General features: G+C 40.4%; 1 protein-coding gene and 1 non-coding gene across 2 annotated transcripts in view; one reads left to right on the top strand and one right to left on the bottom strand.

The window, feature by feature from the left end:
* The window catches only part of LOC132058278 (DNA-binding protein RHL1), a 101,144-nt gene that overhangs the window by 26,672 nt on the left and 65,214 nt on the right, over positions 1 to 9,258 (bottom strand). The gene's annotated exons all lie outside the window — the stretch shown is intronic.
* On the top strand, positions 5,847 to 5,953 carry LOC132058643 (small nucleolar RNA R71). Its single transcript, XR_009415365.1, has one exon. It is a non-coding gene; the product is annotated as a small nucleolar RNA R71 (small nucleolar RNA).

Below are 9,258 nucleotides of genomic sequence, written 5' to 3'. Positions count from 1 at the left end.
TGTAATGAACGACGATAGTAATGATGCTAAAGATGCTTATGAGCTTTTATGTATATATGTCTATGTATGACTATTATGGAACCCCGAGCTTATATGGCCGGGTAGTATATATATATTTATGTAACGCGCGCGCACCTCTGCAGTTGGGTACGGATAACCCTGAGCCTTGGTAGGGCCAGGTATGTGTAACCCTGAGCCTTGGTAGGGCCAGGTATGTATAATCACCGAGCCTAGCCATGGTCGGGTACGCGAAACACCGAACCTTCGTGGTCGGGTATGCTATGTATATGATATGAATATGAATACGAATACAAATATGCTATGAATACAGAAATGCTATGAATATGAATATGTAAATGAATACGAGTATGAATGGAAATATGACCACGAATACGAATATGGATATGGAATGTAAATGAGTTCCGATACGGATATGTATGTATGTACACAATCACGCATTAGAAATGGGAAGTCCCTATGAAAAGCAAGTAAGTGTTTATGACGATGATATTACTATCTCCCGTCTATGCTATTTCGTATGTTGTCTATTATCTTTCCTAATGATGTTGATCATGCTTTTCATACTTAGTACATTCTTTGTCACGTCCTTTTGTTTGTGGACGTCGCGTCATGCCCGCAGGTGGCCAGGGAGACAGGCTTGATCCATAGCTTTATTATTCAGGGACTACATAGCGGAGGTCCATTTCATTCGGAGCTACGACTTTTGTATCTATTCTTTTGTGTATATATTTATGGTATGGGCGGTGTCTGTCCGCCTATATGATATGACATACTCTCCTTAGAGGCTAGTAGACATATGTATATAGTTAGATGTGTTTGGCCTTGTCGGCCTATATTTTGGATATCATTTTGTTAGCCTCGTCGGGTTATGCACATCTATATAGGCATTGTTATTGATGATGATATATATGTATTGTTGCCCAATGGAAATAGTATGATTGATGGATAGAAAGCATGATTTAGCTATGTGGCTCACCTGGATGTAAATGTGTATGTACGTTAAGAGGTGCCGGTGGGTTAGCCGGTTCCGTCGGCCCCGGCCCTCCCGGTGGGGTCGTGACAAAGAATTTAGGGAGGGACAAGCCTGATGTTTCCTTCGCTGATTACCTCACTATGCAAAAAGCTAAGGTTCCCAAGAGGATGGATGATGACATGGTTAACTCCGACGTTGATTTCAACCCTTTATTTGTTAAGGGTCGTGGTTCCGTTGTGTAGAGCAAGAAGAGGAAGACAAATGAGAGTGCTGAGGTTGGTACAGGTGAGGGAGGGAGCGGAGCTGGAGCTCCCCCGGTTCAGGGTCCCTTTGAGCGTATTGATTCCCTGATCGGATGGAGGGATTCAACGCGAGTAGGCCTTCTACGGAGGCTAGTTCTTCCGATGCTACAGCTGGCTACTTCACTCGGGATGCCATGCAAGGGTATGTGGCTGCTCAAAAGGAGATGCAGGAGTCAATCAACACCATGCAGACTGTGTACACTTCTATAGCTAAGGAACATGGCAAGCTTCGCAGGGATTTCGAAAAGGAGAAGTAGAAGAACAAGTCTCGGGAAAAACTTCACCTCAAGATATGGAGGGGCTTCAAAGGGATATGGAAGTTGATGTATCCAGGCAAGGATATTCCCATGGAGGACGATGATGACTCGGAGCAGTATTCTTTTATGAGCTAGGCCAAGGGTGGTGGTGGAAAAAATGGGCGTGGTGGTGACGGCAGTAGCTCTGATGACGAGGCGATAAATAGGAGGACTGCTTAGGGGTCCTTTCCCCTCTTCATGATGCTGTTGTGGCTGCCCTTGGAGGGTTTTTATTTTCGAACAAAGTTTCTTTTGGTTGCATGTTTTGGACAATTTACTTCTCTTACTTTTCCGTAGTTGGGTTGTAATATTGACTTAGATAGTTTTCGCCCTCGTCGGGCTTTATTTTATCCGGATGTTAGTTGCAAATTTGGTTGTCTTTCTTGATTGTTGGGCATTAGCAAGTTGAAACCAGAGGAGGAGGCTGTAGGTTCTCTTTCTCTGATTCACCGCTTTTGCGGTCATTATTTCGCTATGGCAATCCCGCTACAGAGGCCAAGGCTACGCGGGAGTGATCGAGTAAGAATTGAGGGGACCGCTATAGCGGTCGAGTCTCCGCTATGGCGGACAGACTACCGCTAGCGCGACGTTTTAACATTTGCACTCTTAGCCCCAGCGGTCCTCTCTTCGCAGGCGCGGCACCGCTGGCGCGGTAAATCTGCCGCTACGGTGCTCTTATCTGACCAGTGGCATCTCTTGATGTCCACTCACTTACACAGTCATAGGAAATTTCATTGACTCGTTCTCCCAAACTCAAAACAGACAAAACCACGACACGCACTTGCACGCTTAGATACAAATTGGAATCATCTAGATACCAATTAAACACATCGATATACCAATTTGACTGAGGTGGAACGATTTGAAAGAAAGAAGGGAAATTTCCTAAATGTGCTATAGCCTCTCATGGATGGGCACAGATGTCTACATACCATTCCACGAGACTCTACTAGACATTGCTCTTGTACGTGTGAGACAGGTAACCTAGGCTTTGATACCAGCTTGTCACTACCCATTTTAGGATCGCGCGGGCACCTACCCTTCCCACCTCAGTAGGTGAACCCTCAAATACCATCGTAACTCATTTCCAATAATGAAACTGGATTCATTCAATGTTAAGTCATAAACATAATCAAAGCGAATTAACTCTTTTTATAAATAAGCGGAAAACTACAAAAGTGGCTTACACATAGGAACCTTCCCAAAACCTGGTCTAGACTGTACAAAAGCAACGAAGATTCGAATGTACAATATTCAAAGTAAATAAATAAAACTCAACCTCTATCTAGGAATGAAGATAATGGAGGTCTTCATGATAAACACCGCACATCTTCCGGAAACTCTCAAATCAAGCTATCAACCTGTAAGACTCTACACCCCGAATGGGCTATAGCAAGAGTAGTATCAGTACAACACTAGTACTAGTAAGTATCATCGGTAGACAGCGATTAGGAAATCATAAAAGCAACATGTAATAACAGATAATCATGGTAGGCAACACATAGGCAATGATCACAAAGGTACAAGGAACATCTAGTCTTTACTCAAATTCTAACCATATCATAACTACCGAGCATCCCTAATGCCTCCTGATACGTCTACTCACTAGCGACACTCTATCCACAAGAATCATGATAAGACAAGATCGATCCTACACAGCCTCAACCAAGGTGGAGTCTAACCGCAACTACCCCTATATACTAGCCTTATTTATACTCGAGCCACTACTAAGCAACAACTAACCCCTCCTTAGGACACGCACTCTACTCCAGTCATAACCTATAAAGCCTTCTATTGCAATCTAACTACATCACCATAGTCACATAGCAACATCTAAAGGGCATAATAGGCCACACTTCCTTACTACAAAAATTTTCCACAAACCCCTAGTCCAAACCCAGTGTACCAAGTCCTTACCCACTAACCACCACAGTAATCGTTCTGGCATGAACGATAGTCCAAGATACAGCATGACGACACCTATCCCAATCTCCCTCCCAACTATCTATCTATCATTTAGGCCACTCAACAAATAACACAATAAATCACAGGGTCAGTGGTGATCGACATCAAACAAATACATCAACAAGAGGATATAATATGTATGCAAAAGCGATGCGATGCAATGCAATGATACACACATTCTCAGGGGGGATTGATGTCCACCTCTCGACAGTCATGACCCATAGGGGACCGCTAAGTTCATGTACTGTCATTCCATATCACACAGCCTAGAATGAGTCATCCATCTCCTCACTAACCACTCCATCTCACATAGCATAGAAATGGCTACGAAATATAAGAATATCGTATGAATCATACTTACCTCCGTCATCACTATCTTCCAATTTCAAGTTGAAACAGATATATCATGGATATAAGAAAAGTATGCTATGCAATGAGAATGTCAATGAACACATGAATTCCAATCTTATCCACACAAGGACAACCAACATAGTATAAGAATCATATTAATCCTTTCCTTCTGACAAGTCTCCCATAATACATAGAACCACCAATTTACACATGAAAGTCAAGTTTAACCTAGAGATTCTAACAGGCCACGAGCCCGAACACATAAGTCACACAACAGCACCAACCTAAGAATTTCGTCCCAAACTTCTTATCCGAAGTCCTAAGCATGCTTTCTCCATTACTATCTATTGCAACATTGCGAAATGCTAATCAGAGTCTACACAAGTAGGCCGTAACCTACCTTGAGGCCGAGCGGGTGCCACGAACATCCATTGACTTCATCATCCATCCTTGTAGAGAAACATAAATCTGACTTGGTCTAGGAACGATAAGCAAAATCGAGTAAGCAAGTGTTGAGGGCTCGGTATTTAAATCCATAAAATCTAAGGTTTCGGTTTAAGACTAGAATGTTCAAGGGTAGAACAGAAATTTCTTGAATAATCTTCCTAAATCTCCATTTATTATCAGCTAACCCTTTCCTATAGAAATCCATGTTAATCACTAATCAAAACTAGCCTTTCTAGTTTATATTCTCCATATTAATATCCATCAACTAACCTATTTGGAAACAAGAATGTTTAGCTCTTAGAAACTTTGTCATTAATCTAATCTTGAAATAAATAAGCTTTTCATCCTATGAAGATGTTATACTAGGTTAAGAATACCCATTAGCTATTTTAGGACTTTCAAGAAATTTGGAGAGACCTTTTCTTAGTACTTACCATTTTCAAGACTATGAGGGAAATTGGAGGAAGTATTGAAGAAAGGTGAAATGAGTGATAAGAGAAGGTTACGTTTACTAATATTCTATTCTCTAGGGCTGGAAACTCCCAAGTGGCGGCTACATAGTTTAGAAATGAGTAATTTTAGGTCAAGTCCCAAAATAGGGCTTTAAATAGGGTCAAAACTGGTTGTCGACTGCTGCCGCGGTCAAAGTATCGCTACAGCGTTACCGCTGGGGTGGTCCTTTGAGAATTGCATACCTCTGCTATGGCAGATCATCTGTCGCTATGGCGTGACTGCTACGGTGGTCAGCCAACAGCTATGGCGGTTATCTGGGGCTTAGTGGCCTAAATCGGATATTTTAACTTCTTTTCTTACGTTGGGTTCTATTAGGATAGGGTTTTACCAAGTACACGTAACGAATCGCATAAGCTTTGGGAGCCAAAGCGCGAATTTTTTGGAATTATGGTAACAGCCAAACGGGTCGTTACATTACTGATATGGAACTTCTTATTGGTAAAGTCTGAAATTTGGTTGCCCACAATTTGATTAAATCGGTATCTTGGTGGACCCTGAACTTGTTACTTTTAAAGGCTTTGGAAGTTTTCAGCATTATTTGGATTGCTCCATTGAAAGCCTGGATGTTTTTGTGTCAATGGACTACTAAATTGTACATCTTGTATCCAATGTCATTGACATGTTCATCATTCTAAATGGTTGCTTGGCATTCGTGGTTTCCTCCACACATGTCACAAGCCTCAGACTTGCTCGCATGTTGTGTGTTCACCTAAAAAGATTCAAACTTTTGTGCCAAGGAAGCAATTTTTTGAGTTAGTGTATTTAAAGCACCTATTTGATTTATAGTAGCAAACCTTCTCTATGATTACACGGTCAAATAACCATTGAATAACATTTTCAGAAATTTTTGTTCATCCTTTGCAATACTTCTTCTGTGGTTTTACCCTTAGCGAAACCTCCTGCAACTACATTTATCACATTTCAAGATGAAGGTTTTAACTGGTGATAAAAAAAATATACAACTGCATATGTTCAGGGATGCCATGATGTAGACATTTTCTTAGCATTACTTTTAATCTTTTCCAAGCCTGATAAACAGTCTCAGTGCCAGTCTGCAAGAAATTAGAAATATCTTGTCTTAGCTTTGTCGTTCTACAGGAGGAAACTATTTATTTAAAATTTCTTAGGTCATCTAGTCCTATGTGGATATAAACCTTTGAGGCAGACTTCGCAACCAAGTCTTGGCATCTTTGTTTAAAGAAAAAAGAAATAGTCTTAACTTGATTGCTTTAGGAGATACTCCGTTATCTTTTGCAGTTTCAACTAGTTCTAACAAATCAATCAAATGACTATGTGGATTGTCACTTAAATCGCCAGTGAAAATACATGCGGAAGCGAAAATACGAAGATTAAAGACAAGAATATAAAGATAGGCGAAATTCGAGAATAAAATCCCCAAATTTCAAGATTAAAGTAATAAGAACCCTAATTAATCGTAATATTCAAAATTAGCGGATTAAGACTAATTACGATACTAATAGAGTCAATTCAAGAACTTATATCAAAAGGTGATCTAGACCCCTATTTCGAAGAAATTAGAGACCATAATTAGTATAAGACTAATTACCTTCTTTAATTTACGAATAAGAACCAAAGATATCAAGTTAAAAATTAATCTTACCTGCTAAAGAATGTTTCTTGTAGGGTTGTAAGATAAATCCATAGTCACTACACACAAAGGTGTAAAGAAGAGAAACTATCAAATAATAATAATAATAATCTAATGAAAATAACAAAATCCACCCCTATATATAGGAGAAACCTATCCCAAATAGTATGGGATTTGAATCTACTTTTATGGAAATATATAAATACTAAAACTAACTAGGATTAAACTAGGAAAGCATGTACCATAATTCCAAAAACTATTCCTAAAGAAATAAAGGAATAAGTGACCATTCTTGGACCAAAATCCCACGGCTAAACAGCCCTATTTTGCACCAAATCTCACGTGAAACTTCAGCCAATTGTTGGACAAAACTCAAGTCAATTCCAGCCACATATTGGGCATGACATGCAACCCTTTTAGGCTTGATTCTCCTTTCTTTGTGGGCTGAAGTTTTAGCTCCTTTATTGGGTTCTCCTTGGGCTTCAAGTAGGCCCTTCCTTTTGGGCTCCATGTGGGCTCAATCTTCCTTCTCTTGGGCTTGGGCTTGGATCTTTCAATACGTGTAGCATTTAGCCAGCCCCTCACCATAATTATTGGGCTCATCTTTGGATGCTTCTTTCACTATAAGTATCAATTTGATTTTCCACTGAAGCCCATCAACTTTAATAGATGTATGCCACTGTGGATGCTATAATAATGTCTAGGAAATACAAGTCTCAAATATCCATAAATAGCTATCTAAATGGTAGAATATAAAGACATAAATAGATAGGAGTCATCCGGGCAGCGAATCCATCCAAGTGCTCACCCTAGAATGCTCGTCAAACAGCCTCGAGACTCAACCACGAAGCGAGAAAGTCAAACCGGTCACGAACTCTACACTCAGAAAAGAATGCAACAAGGTAGAATCAGTACAACAACACGTACTGAGTAGGCATCATAGAGTGACAACAGTTAGATAAGATATTCATAAGAAAGAGACTAAAAAAGTAGACATTCTCACAATCAGATATAACTCAACACAGTCTAAAGTATCAAATTCAGTACCAAATTACCAAGTCTAGTATATCACCTCAAAATTCACTATAAGTCTGAAATACAATCTCAAGTACCACTATCAAGTACACGTATCACCAAGATCAACCAACAAGTCCAATACAAAACCATATGTAAATATGAGATGAATGCAATGCAATGCAGTGATACACACACACTTCAGGCGGAATATCTCGTCGCCTCGACAATCATGACCCATGGGGGACCGCTAAGCCTGTGTACTTGTTGTGGTGTACAACCCGATCCAATAGTCAATGTTATGGAACATAAAACCTCCCAGCCAATGTTACGGTACGTGCAACCCGATCCAAGTAAGTGTTGCGGCGCACAACCCGATCCCAATATATGTATAAATAAGTGAATGCATGATAACAATGCCAACAAGAATATATGAATCATAGCGCCACACATGGACACATGTCTCAATCACAATCACAATATCAATATCATAGCGTTACTTTCCTTTCCAATAACTTCAAGCAAGATAAATATGCTCTCCAAAACATAAGGTAATCACTAAGCATCAACTCTAGAACCAATCACATGGCGGCAAGCCAACAACTCGCAAATAAGCAACAACTCAATAGAACACAATAAGGTGACAATCCATGGTCAACAACAATACCAACCTAAGTATTCCATCCCAACCTCATACCCGAAGATTTACATGTTTTCTCCAACAATCACTAACTCTGCATATGATTCGCTAACTGAAGTGTCACGAGCCAACTAGTGGGCCATGACGGGTACCCGGAGCTGGCTACCGAGCACCACTCATCATGCTATCTATCATACTTAACCTGGGCATATATCATTTTCAACATAAAACTTGTCATAAACCAATTTCTAAATCTCCCAAAACATGTATATATGCATAAGCCCACGAGGCTACAAAATGATGTACAAAATATACACTGAAGAAGTCTCATAACATCTACAACCCACACATCGAGCGTCTAACTAAAGTACTGAAGTCATAAGGACGGGACATGTCACGACCCAACCCCGTAGGCCGTGACTAGTACCCGAGCTGGACATGTCACGACCCAACCCCGTGTTACACCTCAGAAAATTTTTCCGTTGATGCGGAGTGACCAGTCTAATGAGGAATACGAAGTATACGATGTTTCAATAAGTAAGAAATAGCATTTGATGATTCTAAATAAGATTTGAAAGACATTCGATGTTAGACGAGAAAGTTGCAAGAAGGCCATGTATACGATAAGTATCGGAAAGGATTTATGAGTAGTAAGTTGATGACAACTTAATGATGTGTTGGGGAAGAGTTATAATGCCCCTTAGATTGTTAATGAAGTAATAAAAAGTGCTAAGAAGGTTCCATAAGGATTGAAGATCAAACGAGACGACGGGATCGAACTTGGTGGCTTGGGAGTTTCACGACCGGTTCCACGGCAAAGCATTGTGTTCCACGGACCGTGGATGGGTCCGTGGAACTTCCAGAAGAGAAGGAAACTGGCTGGTCATGAACCACTACCAGCTCCACGGACAACACTGGGTTTCACGGACCGTGGAACAGTCCGTGGACCACCCGACGGGCTGAAATGTTTCAAGTCTTTAAATGTGTTTCCAACTTCATTATTTCATTCCCAACATCTCTCCACTTCTCTCTAAAGTCTCTAGGGAATCATATATATTTCATGAACAAGAATTCAAAGGAAATCAAAGGTGATTATCATCAAACCAAGTGAATCAAAGTAAGAAAAC

Source organism: Lycium ferocissimum, chromosome 5, assembly GCF_029784015.1.
Source record: "Lycium ferocissimum isolate CSIRO_LF1 chromosome 5, AGI_CSIRO_Lferr_CH_V1, whole genome shotgun sequence".
In the NCBI taxonomy this organism is placed as follows: domain Eukaryota; kingdom Viridiplantae; phylum Streptophyta; class Magnoliopsida; order Solanales; family Solanaceae; genus Lycium; species Lycium ferocissimum.
This window is presented reverse-complemented; position numbering and strand designations above follow the sequence as displayed.